The sequence below is a fragment of the Hylaeus anthracinus genome, unplaced genomic scaffold, assembly GCF_026225885.1.
Source record: "Hylaeus anthracinus isolate JK02 unplaced genomic scaffold, UHH_iyHylAnth1.0_haploid 5, whole genome shotgun sequence".
Lineage (NCBI taxonomy): Eukaryota > Metazoa > Arthropoda > Insecta > Hymenoptera > Colletidae > Hylaeus > Hylaeus anthracinus.
The window spans coordinates 13,791,179-13,804,234 of NW_026535322.1; positions in this window are offsets into that span (position 1 = coordinate 13,791,179).

Here is a 13,056-nt window from a genome sequence, read left to right on the forward strand (position 1 = left end):
CGTATAGCAGAGAGTCAGAGAAACCGTCTGCGAATAACGAGCGTAATAGATATGGGGAACCCAACGGCCGAATTGTTGGGGCGATTTACGGAGGCTATCGAGTCGACGTTGCGTACGGTCCGCGAAGCGACGTTCAGTGAAGGTAATTCGCGACTTGTGAATAGGTTAACGTCGACGAAAGAATTGCCCAAATTCTCGGGGAACCCATTCGAGTGGTTCCATTTCAAGAAAACATTCGAATTAACGTCGGAACTCGGAGATTATAACGCGCAGGAAAACGTCACGCGTCTCGTTGCGGCTCTCGAGGGAAAAGCGCGCCAAACCGTTAGCACGCTGCTGGGGACGACCCGCGATGCATCGGAGGTCATGCGGAGCTTAGAATTACATTTCGGGGATAAGCGAACGATCGCCATGAAAATCGTCAACGAGGTATTCAATATCCTATTTTGAATCGAATAAGTCGTGATATTTGGCAATGGTGCGAAGAAAAGAATATTCACATTTTTACGTCGTATGTTGCTTCCAAGGAAAACTTCGAAGCAGATGGAGAATCAAGAAGAGAACTTCGAGACACAAAATGGGAATTATCTAATTGGGTATTTAATCTGATAATAGAAAGATTTGGTTATCCAGAAATAGATTTATTTGCATCCAGAAATAATAAAAAACTTGAAAGATTTTGCTCCTGGAAAAGAGATCCAGAGTCTTTTGCAGTGGATGCGTTCACGTTATCGTGGTCAGAGTGGTTTGTTTATGCTTTCCCTTCGTTCTCAATAATTTTGCGTACATTACAAAAGGTTAAACAAGATCGGGCATGCGGCATTTTTGTATTACCGTTATAGCCTGTTTCTCATGTTTATGGAAATGTTAATGGAAGATCCCATAGAATTGAAGCCATACCCTCAGTTATTATTATGTCCTTTCAGGTCGGGCCAGCAACATCCGCTAGCCGAGAACCTATCCCTGATTGCAGGGAAATTATCAGGCAGGGTTACATAAATAGAGAATTACCGCCGGCGACAATTCATATTTTATTGGCGTTATTATCTGGTGCAACGGTAAAACAATATAGCGTAGGACTTAAGGCTTGGTTTAATTATTGCCAAAGATCTTATTGTGACCCTTATAATGCTAACTATAAGAAGATCCTAGAATTTTTAGCAGAAAAATTTGAGAGTGGGGCATCGTATGGCACACTTAATTCCTTTAGGTCGACAATTTCGCTAATCTCAAAGGAGAGAATATCTGAAAATGTAGATATTCGCAGATTTTTTAAAGGAATCTTTAGATTAAGGCCTAGTAGACCTAAGTATACTAAAACATGGGATACAGAAAGTTTGCTTAATTTTGCGGCTAAATTGGAACCTTTAGGGACACTTTGTTAAAAAAATTAACTAAAAAATTATTTGTACTACTAGCCTTAGGAACAGCGCACAGAGTACAAACTTTAGCCTTAATTAGGATTAATATTATTGTGATCAACTCGGAAGGAATGGAGATAAAAATTGTTGATCTCATTAAGACGTCGAGAGCGGGCAGTATACAACCAGCCTTCTTTATTCCATGGTTTAAAGAAAAACGAGAGCTGTGTATTGTAAGAGCGTTAGAATGTTATATGAAAGTTACAAAAAAGTTTCGGAAAAATAAAAACAGATTATTTATTAGTCTAAGAAAGCCTCATAAAGCAGCTTCAACACAAACCATCAGTAGATGAATCAAAGATTGTTTAATTCACTGTAAAGTAGGCGATGAATTTACGGCTCACTGTACTCGACATGCGGCTTCACCAGCGGCTCTTAGGAAAGGAATTGATATCAATATGATAAAGAGCATAGCTGGTTGGTCAGAGGGATCGAAGGTATTTGGAAAATTCTACAATAGACCGATCGTGGAATCAAAAGGAATTTTTGCTGCTACAATTCTGAATCAGAGTTAAAAAATGTTTGTTTCTTTTCTTACTATTACTTACGTATTTTAGTCAGTTATAAGTGAACAAGTTTTGTCTGAATAAGTTCAAGGGTATATAATGTTACACTTAAATAGTAAATTTGATATATATATATATATATATATTAATTCTCAAAAAAAGAAAATGTTCTTGCTTTAAACATCTACATTTGTGTAATCTCGAGAACGAGGCTTGGCATATAATTGATCGATCAAACGAACTTATCTGTAGTGAAGTTCGATGTAGAGCCTCGTTCGAGATGATTACATCCCTCCCATAGAATAAAATATTCCTCCCATAATACTGGGTCTTGTTTAACAAATTATAATTATTGAAGGCGTGTCTTGTGTAGATAATACAAAGAGGTTAATATGATACATTTATTTATTTAATTTTTTTTTAACAAGCTTTGAACGTAATGAAGACGGGGGCGCAAGAGGACGCGCAGGGACCTTTTCGCGCGTCTTAGTGACATTGTGATGACTCCTAGCGTAAAATAGCGGTACTACATTTGTGTAATCATCTCGAACGAGGCTCTACATATAATTTCGATCGAACTTCACTACAGGTACATTCGTTTGATCGATCAATAAAATCACAGTAAGCTATTTTATTCAAAAGGTTCCAATACAATAATCTCCCCTAATAGACATCAGGTCGAGGATTGAGAAGGTTCGTATTGTAATGTACCAACGTAGCGAGTAAATATGCAGTATCAGTATAAATAAATGTATCAGTATAAATAAATGTATCAGTATAAACTAGAGTTATAAAAAATTGAGTATAGAGGCATAGAAATAAATTCTACACTTAATACATGTGACTCAACCCATTAATTAGCAACGGAGACGTTAGCTAACGTTCGCGATCCAGCCTCTAATTCCGAATTCGATCGATCGAAGTTGACTCCAAACTTCAGTGATATTACAAAGAAGCAGTTAGACGGATTGCAACTATTTTACCTCCAACCTAACAATTGGGTCTTCATTCGCTCGGTCCAGCTTTTTCGATTCCATAACTGGTAATTCCCTCTAATCCATGTTTATCCAACGTGTTCGACCCAGAAACTTTGTTCCTGGATTCGTTTGTGTGCCGCTCCAGTTTTTCTGGTCCCGGCCAGGTTATAGCCGCCCCTTGCCTCGAGATAATCGGATTTCCTTTGATCCCGTTGCGAGCCTTTCGCTCGTTAGATTCTGATTGTTTCGGCTATTTCTGGACGGTTAATTGTTTGTGTTAGATTTTGATTTTGTTCCTTTGTCGCGGAGTGTATTGCTTGTCTCTTTGCTAGATTGCTTCGTTCTGGTCGGTTGGTAATACCGGCTAAATACAATATTTGTCTTCGAATAAAATTTCTTCTAGAAGTAGTCATACGTAACTTTCTCTCTTCTTTTTAATTGACTTCAAAAAGTAATTGATTATTTTCTAATAGAGGTTTTACTCGGAATTCTACATTCTTCAATATATTGACATAAAAAATATAGCATTCCATTTAATATAACAAAGTTGATCTTGAAATCTCAAAAACGCCTTCATCTACAAAAGGAACATATGGGTTATATAATGGGCTCCTTAAAATCATGCAACTTCTGTATAAAAAGTTTAGCCAGATAACCTTATAATTTTTCTAAAATTCTAAGTTTGAAACTTGAATTTTTCTGAAAAGAAAAAGAATCGATTTTATAGATGTGCGTCTAAATTACGCTGACTTGTTAGAAAAGAAGCTCGAAAGATGCCTCTAATCAGTGATGGACAAAATTCTTATCCACCTATTTTGTATAACATTTATATTGAATAACAAAATATAGAATTTCACGTTTCTTGACTTAAAACTTATTTGTACATTCACTTAAGTAGCCATAGTGAATAAACCGCTAAACTGCGTTTTAATACGTCAATTCGAATAATAATAAATTGAAACTTTGTCTATCATTGTTTCCAACAAAAATGGCTATACTATCTATTTTAATACTTTCATATAAAGTACATAGTAAGAAAGATATAATTTTCTTAACATTTGTGCAGATTAATTAGGAATATAACTTAGACTTAGAAATAGCTCGTCACGAGTCATTAACCAGTACAAAATAGCGTTACCCTTCGAATGATTATAATTCGCGACCATTTTAATAGAAGCTTCTTTTCCTGCGTTCATTAGCTGCGTGATAAAACGCTTGTATCAATTTCGCATCAATCCCAGCCACTAGTGCCGAAATGCATCGTTTTTTAAATTTGATCCTCGGCTAAATTGCTTTCACTAATATTTACTTAAACTGAACCGACTCTAGTTAAGCGTGTTAACCAAAATTATTCGGCACAGACAGATAGAATATAATTTAGGATGATATCAGTTTATATTACTATTTCATGAGCGTATGTACGTGCTACCGAAAACATGAGATATCGCGGTGATTAATTGCTTTATCGTGCAGCCAGCTTATGAAACATCGTTGAAACAGCATTCAAGCTATCGTCTAACGTCTGCCAAGTTTAAACTATGAATTCGTGCATACGATTTCGCGAGAGCAATAAATGTTATAATACAAATGTTAATAATACAAATTCTGCTATTAAATAAGAATGTTCTATTATACTGTCATTACTGTGTAGGTTATAGTGTAATTTATCCATGTATTAATTTCGGTCTTAAAGCAATACAACGTATTTGTTATTTTTACTTTTTCATTAAATATTATAATTATTTTGGAATCCGTTTGCTAGAAGAAAAAAAACATTGTGTACTCGAATTAAATGATAGGTTTAAAACGATACAAAGAAAATACACTATAATAGGTGTTCTACACTGATGGCCAATGTACTAATAGAAATTTATTGTTTAAGATGTACACATGAAAAAACGTAATTATTAATTATTTCTTGTCACGCCATTTTCTCTTCGTAGAAGTTCATGCTCACATTTTGAAAAGTAACGCATTAAAACGGTTTAAAGTATTTTAGAATTGAAATATTTTTACTTTCAAGTGCTTTATAATTTAAACATTTTAAGTTTGAAGAATTTTTTTAAAGAATTTCAAAGTTTAAATATTTTATTATCGAGCAATTCTCTTATATTGCGGTCTACTCCTTCAGGATATTGTGAAAAATGCAACACAGGGGTATGGATTTGATTGTGGATCAATCAGTTGACTCTCAAGAGAAACAAAGCCGTACTACGAATTAGTCAGACAATTCCCATAAGTATTTAGATGGTGCTTCGAGTAGGTTTTCTTTGCAGTTATGATCATAACCCTAGGCTTCAAATAAATCTCAAGTTTTTTAATAAAACATCCGAGAAAGTGCGGTTTCCAACTTTCAATAAATACAAGACTCTTACTTCGTAAACCCAACAGTAAAGCGTATTCTCACTTATGTACATTCATAAAAGAGTGTAATCTATACGTTTAAGATAACAAAAAATGCTGTAAATATTTGAAGCACTTATTATACAAATAAGAAGAAGTACTTTGTATTAACCCTCAGATATAAGATAAATATTAGAAGAAACCTATGTAACACCATATAATTCTCATTATTAGACAGTTTCATAGAAGTTTAAATAAAAAAGAAATCTTAAATTTGCCTGTATGTTTGTCTCGTCTTTCCTTTTAAACACTTTTCCGAAGAAAGAAACGAAACTAACATATCGGCAAACTTCAAATTTATTCAAAGATCATTTATTCAAAGACAGAATACACTTCGGTGAATTTCACCACCTATACTGTCAATTGTTAGAAAACGATCATTTATTTTACTAATACACACTAATGACAAAAAAAACGTTCAATTATATATTAGAAAGAATAAGAAGAAAGTGATCTCATGAGACGACAAATTTTAAAAAGCGGTGGAGGAAAATTTCGGTGGAGAAAAGACTTATTGTGACGTTAAGGTAAGAAACATATCGGCCAACTTAAAATTTATTCAAAGCTTAGATTTTGGCCATCACTGGTTTTTTAGCATATAACAAGGCCTATGTGTAAGGATATTTATTTCGAGGTTCGGTGTAAACCTGTCAAAATTCAAAGACAACAGACAACATATCACAGACAAAATCAAATCGCAATACAAAATACAAAATGAATGACTAATCAATAAATTATTAACACAAATTGATAAACATAACTGAAAACTATAAAACGTACAAACATACCTAGTGGTTTAAATATAAACATTCATCCAACATTCACATTACAATACATTACATATGGAATAAGCGTGACCGCAAATAACTCAACACACTTTGAGTCACACCGATACAACAGGCGTTTTTTAGTAAGTAAAAATACCGAATAGACTTATAATAGAGTGAACTTAATTTCGGAGCACAGAGTGAAATAAAGGCCCCGACCGGAACTTATCGTTGTCTCGCAGTTCAAGGAGATTCATTCGTTGGAACGCCGCTGGCGAAAAAGGATTCTCAGTCATAGCCATCTAGCCACTTGCCCTGGAGCGACTCCGACGAGTCCCTCTCAGCTACGACGGTGCCACCGGAGCAGCTTATCACGATTACCAGGCCGCGTAACAATATTAATTTAAAACTTGGCTGCTGAAAGTTCACTACGCTCCTCTCTCTCTCTCTCTCTCTCTCTCTCTCTCTCTCTCTCTCTCTCTCTTTCCCTCTCAACGTCATTTAATTTTCTTCGAGCTGTGCCCTTCTCGAAAAAGAAGAAGGTGCCGAGTTGAACGTGTTTCTCCGTCACAACGGCATCCCGAGCCTCTGCTTCCCTTTCTGCTCCGCCCTTACTTTCTTACCGAGCTTAGCGTCCGACCCTTATTTATAGTCCTCCTACCCAGTTCACGGACTCCTCGTGAACTCCTTGCTCGAGTGGAAGCCGGGTCTCGTTCCGCTCGACTCGATCATTTAAAAGTACAATTTGTCAATTTCTTCGTCGTTGACAGGCCACTGGCACGTAGCCGCTTGTCCCTGCGAGACAAGCCACGCCTGCAAATTACCGTGTTTTCAAGTCAGCCTGCCAATACGCGAAGACGAACTACCGACGAATTTTCCTAATTAATATGTACCCGTGCTTTCGGGCTACCGTTGGAAACTTTTCTTGCTTCTTGTTTCTTGCTTACCGACTCTTCCTCCCTTTCTACCTTCCGTCGAGGTTTTCCTTTCATTTATACTTTATTCTTTTGGCCATAATCTTTACGTCGAGTATCAAGCTCGCGTTCATTTATTTTATCTACCCCTTGGAATGTGGAGTCTGGTCTTACCGAAGTGCACCATGCAGCTGTACCATACTTTTCTCATAATCATCTTTTAACTTGCGTTGCGTGGGTAACCCTTTATCTAAACTTTCCCTAAAGCCCCACAGATGTTCACCTCTGAGTAACGAAAATCTCAACCGCCAAATTTCCATATATGGGAATCACTGACGTATCCCTCCAATATATAGGGGTATATAAACCCATGAGTTTCGTTACTCGGGGAATTAGTACAAAAGAGTTACTTGGTAAAGTCACGTCGATCGTCTTCAGAGTTGCGCTTCAGTGAGATCGGGCTTCAGATCCCTTTCGATCAACATTAACCATATAGATCCACGAGGACGGTACAAAATCTATTACGGCATAGAAGCATTCTCGACCCCCGCATCGCCAGTGCGTTAACACCGTGCAACAATTAGGTAATTAAATTCATACACTAACCGCGACAACACGACACTGTACAATTGTATTATTAGAATTATTCAGTTTTGAATATATAATCATTTGTTAACCTTTCAAGGTCTGTTAAATCGTTATTAAATCTTCACCATTGGAATAAGCAATTCTAACCAGTGTAACGACCCCACAACATAATAACTTTACCGCTCGAGTTATTATTTGTTTAGAATTAATAGTTGCGAGGATTTATCCACGACGCGTATTATATTCCAACGATACGATTCAATCCTTACCTAACCTCCGCAACGGTTACCCTTTACCGGGAGATACCGATCCTACGGTTACCCTTAATTGGGAGATACCAATCTGTCCTTTCTTATTCTTCATCTAACCTTCCCAACGGTTACCCTTTACTGGGAGATACCAATCCTACGGTTACCCTTAATTGAGAGATACCAATTTCCAGCAGCTATCTGACTTCGCGTCAGAGTCGTCTGCGATTTCTACTCCATTCTCAATCTTTGGATCCATTGAAATAAACAGGACTAATCGTATCTTCTTCGATTCTGGAATTCAACCCATTCGCAGGGCTCACACGCGTGTCGCTATCGCCCTGGCTCGTAACAGAGTCTACATTCCCCATATTTTAAATAAGCTTAAAATTGCATCTAAGTGTTTTTTAAGTTTATTTTGATACTCATCTATCCTACGGTTAATTCACATACATATATACATATATTATATATTTCCATATGAACACAGAAATCGAATTACATTTTTTAGTGTCAACTATTGAAACAATTTTCCAATTTCCTTCTTTAATTTTTTAAATGCGTATGTATTCTTACTTTAAAACCCCAAAAATTTATTCTTCATCAATATTAAATCGAAATAATAAACCAATGTTTACACTCTACTAATATCAATCCATTGATACCTTTCCACAGTCAACTGCCAGTACGTTTACCTCAAATTCAATCTAATTAATTTATATTATTTAACGTGTGGTTTGCCGCTCTCTTTGCCCTCAACTCCTCATTTTTGTTCTTTCTGTCTCTGTTAACTTTCCATCGATACGTCGTTCTTCTTGTCCTCGTTTAGTCGCCTCTTTTGGGAGAGCTGACGCTTCCACGTGATGATCCTTTTGGAAGGGTTTGAAAACCTACCGAAAAACCGCCCTCCCAGCCTCGATGATTAATGTCCAACCAGTGACGTCAAAATTCCTGGCCAGTGACGGAAGATTTTTGGAAGAAGTTCTCGGACGAGTGAACTCGAAACCTGATTTACGAGGCACCACCGTTTCTCGTTAGTCGGACCGTTATTGATGGCTAGGTGCTGGTTCGTCGGTCAGCTTATGAACCCTCGAGTTACTGGCCAGCTGACTTGTTCACCTGTCCAGCAACGATACCAATTGAGAACAACTTGCTGCTTAGTGGAGTTTATTGCTGTTGAATTAGGTGCATGCGTCGATATTAGGTACGAAATTTAAATACCGAAATGTATGGAGTAAATTATTGGGTTGAGAGATGAACCGCCTTGACAGCGTCAAAGCAAACAGTATATTCATGAATTTTCGATAAGTGGACTACAAGTGGATAAATTTTTAAATGAAGTGTATTTTGTGTGCATTGTACAGACTTATAATGCTTACTTATAGGCATCATTGGCTCTGACACTTTATTATTGTTTTTGGAAGAAAGATTTGTTTTCCTTGTATTTTTATAAATGATTGCAGATCAAAAGTCGTGTGTCACTTACAATATTTGTAATTTTCATCAAAATCGGTTCAAGATAGGCAATACAACTCTATAAATCATCCAACATTTCAATTGTCAATAATATGAAATTGAAACTGTATGTGTTTATCACTATGTGTATGTGTTTCCCTATAATTCATACTGTTTTAGTTTAATCTAGGTAAAATTTTGTTTAGTTGTTCTTTATGTTCCTACAAAAAGTATGGATTACTTCATTTGCAAAATATGAGCCGTAATTATTATTAAATAATTATTATTTTCCTCGTGGAAAATATCAAGAATCTTTTAACAAGCAATACAATTTCGATTAGAAATGTAGTTTATAAGAACAGATTTTAATCAAAATTAACAGAAATACAAAAGTGCCTTTTTTCCAAAAGTGCAACAAATTTACTTTTAATGATTAATGCGGGTGAAATAAACGGTTCCATGACATTTTTTAAACAGAAAGTGTAATTAATTTGTTGTTATTAATATAGCTTTTGTAAAATCATATAACATGTGAAAAAGTTTTTTAAAAAAGCTTTTAAAAAAATTCTTTGATCTGACAACATGTGATGTGAAACTCAACATGTATACTTATATAATATATACCAAAGAGAACCAAGATAAATAGTAGACGAATTTCATTAAGTCACGTTTCGGTCGAGGATTCCATTTTTTTCTCGTTTTCGTTACATCGTTTTCCCATGTTCGAATATTTGTTAGTTTATTTCACTGTTAACACGTTCGTTTTGTGATTTTGATAAATTTAGGCAATAGCAAGGTATAAAACGCAAACGCGTGGTTGACACATGTTCCATTTTTAAGAAAAATAAAAAATGAAAGAACTGCAACATTTTGATGGATTGACATATTCCGGAAAATATTTTTATCAAATGAAAGTTGTATGTAACAAGTTGTCTTCCATTTAAAAGTAATAGCCGTTTGTGAGCCAACATGTTTAGAAGTTATGTTCGGGTTTAAAGTATTTTTCAGTTTCTTTCTTTATGAATACACACGTATTATGATTTTATGCTTTCATATTTCATACTGCTAATTCAAACTCTGATGTTCCATTTTTATATACTATTTTTAAAGTAAACTCACAGAATAATTGTTGACTTTACGTATAATTTCTTTTATAAATATACATATTATGTTGATAGGAAAATGATGTCGCTTTTTATCGTTTCAACTTTTAAAAGTTGAAAAATATACTCAAATTAGTAGCGAAAGCAGAACGAATAATAGAGTAGTGTACAGCAAAACTTGCGCTTTAAGATATCATATTAAAAGAACATATCAAAAGGAATATTTCTAAACATCAAAATCAATTAATATAAAAAGTGACACTATTTTTTTACTACCATAATACTTTTCGCTTCCACTCCTAACAATTAAAAAATTCACTCCTCAAAATTACTTAGATTTATCATTTATTATATGGCTACTAAAGGTAACCAAAAATCTCGGAATTAAATCATTTTAATAAAGATTCCTAAATTCATAATGATTTGCGTTTACCATCCACTTCATATTGCACCTCTATATTTTCAGTTCACTCGAGATAAAGCATAGCGAATTTCATCAATTTCTATAGATCATGTGTAACGCCATGCCGCAACACGTAATTGACTTCACTCTGGCTCGCGTTACTTGCGAAGTCGCATACATTTTTTACTGAAAGTCACCATCGTTCCTATCGGGCGACACTTTGATACAGGATCGTAAGTTTTCGACAGGCCAGGGTTACGAAGTTTCCCTCGGTAAAACAGCAAAATTAATTACACCCTAGTTGCTGGGGGAATACGCCAACGGCACATTATCGGTTTAATATACTGCCATGGCAGTGGCAGCGGCGCTTTTATCGGGGATCGATCATCGATTTTAAATGAAAACTGTAACGAAGTGTTGCATCGTCCATCGAACAATGAAACTGCTGATTAGCTTAATGCTATCGTTGGTACGGATTACCAGTACGCTGAACAATTTTTAACAAGTTGATGTGTTGGTATTTCGTAGACCTTCATTGGAGTAAATTATGTGCTGCTATCATTTATAGGTTGACTACATTTTAATTAAAAAGAGGTACTTTTCAATATACTACTTATAAAATACGTAGTAGATGTTGTAGAAGGAAACCAGGAATTTTTTATTGAAACATAATATAACACAGGACTAATCTTTCAGTGCGAGTCAAAATTTTGTGGAGTGAGTGTTTGAGAAAAAAAGGGGCTCTCTAAATTCTTGAAATGGAAGGTCATATTAATTTTGTGTTATTTTGTTTCATTATGTGATATTGTAACTCTTTTAAAATTAAACATTTGTCTGTCTACCTTTTTTCTCTAACAGTTATTTCAAAAAGTTTTGTTACTCGGTAAAAGTGAATAGGAAATTCTAGGAACACTTTATACAAAATACATATACGGTGCTGCAGATTTCTTCCAATTGATGATTTATAAAATAATTTTTTGGAAAAAAATTTAACCGACTTCAAAAAAGGTACAGTGAAAAGTATGAAATAATTTCTATTTAATTTATATGAATACACACTAGCTCTAGATATAATTGCTTAAAAGTATGGTATTTTTATCTATATACTCATCTATCTACCCATACTTTTATCTAGAGCTAGTGCGTATTCATATAAATTACCTAGAAATTATTTCATACTTTTCACTGTACCTTTTTTGAAGTCTGTTAAATTTTTTTTCCAAAAAATTATTTTATTTCACTCTTTTTAGTGGCAATCTATAACCCATAGGTTTCATGCAATAACAATAGTTATGAGCAATATACAGGATGACCCAAAAACGATGGAGGTCCTTGAAAAGGTTTGTTCCGGGGGGGGGGGGGGGGGGGAATGCCTATGCTGTCGCAGGCGCTCCACTGGCATACTCGCGCTCTGATTGGTCGGAGGTTTCTGTCAGTATCTCCTTAACGAAGCCTCGAACAACATTTTCGTTAAGAAAAAATTGTTTCAAATCACTCCCCATCCCGAAACACCCCATTCAAGGACATCCAACATTTTTTGGACACCCTGTATAATAGCAAAAGGGATTATCAAAAATACATGTGCAACTACATGTGAAAGGATTGATTGCGTTTGGTAAATTCCTTGTCGAGCTACACCAGAGCATAACAATTTTGCACCAACAATGATTTTAAACAATGAAAGTGTCCATCAATTTTTGCAAATGGGAACATCACGAATTCATCTATTATGAAATGCGGAAAGTTCCATCGCACTCGGTAATTTCCTCACCGAGTTACGATAACAATAGTTATAAACAATACAGAAATTCATAAATTTTTGCATCTGTGATCATTGCGAAAACCTCTCCGGCAGCAAAATGTAAGGGGTTTCATCGATTTCAGGCCAAACATACGTGAAATAGTACGCTTTTTGCGATAAAATGTGATATAAAGTGGTAAAAAATAAGACAAGGACAAATGTTTTGTTATTGGACCAAATGGCAAATGCTCTTGTAGATGCAAGAAGTTTCAATCTGATTGGTCCATCCGTCTCGGAGTAAGAATCAAGACAAAATTTTTCTGTCTAAAAAAAGAAACGGGTAAAAAATGACAAATCACAAAATGTTTCTTTTACGCGACCAACTGGAAGAAATATTCGACAAGATGCAAGAGGTTTCACTACGATTCATGTAATCGGCAAGCATACCTAAGAATCACGGTTTTTTTGGTAAAAAAACGGGTAAAAAATGACAAATCGCAAAAAGTCTTGAAAGGAGGATCACCGGGGGA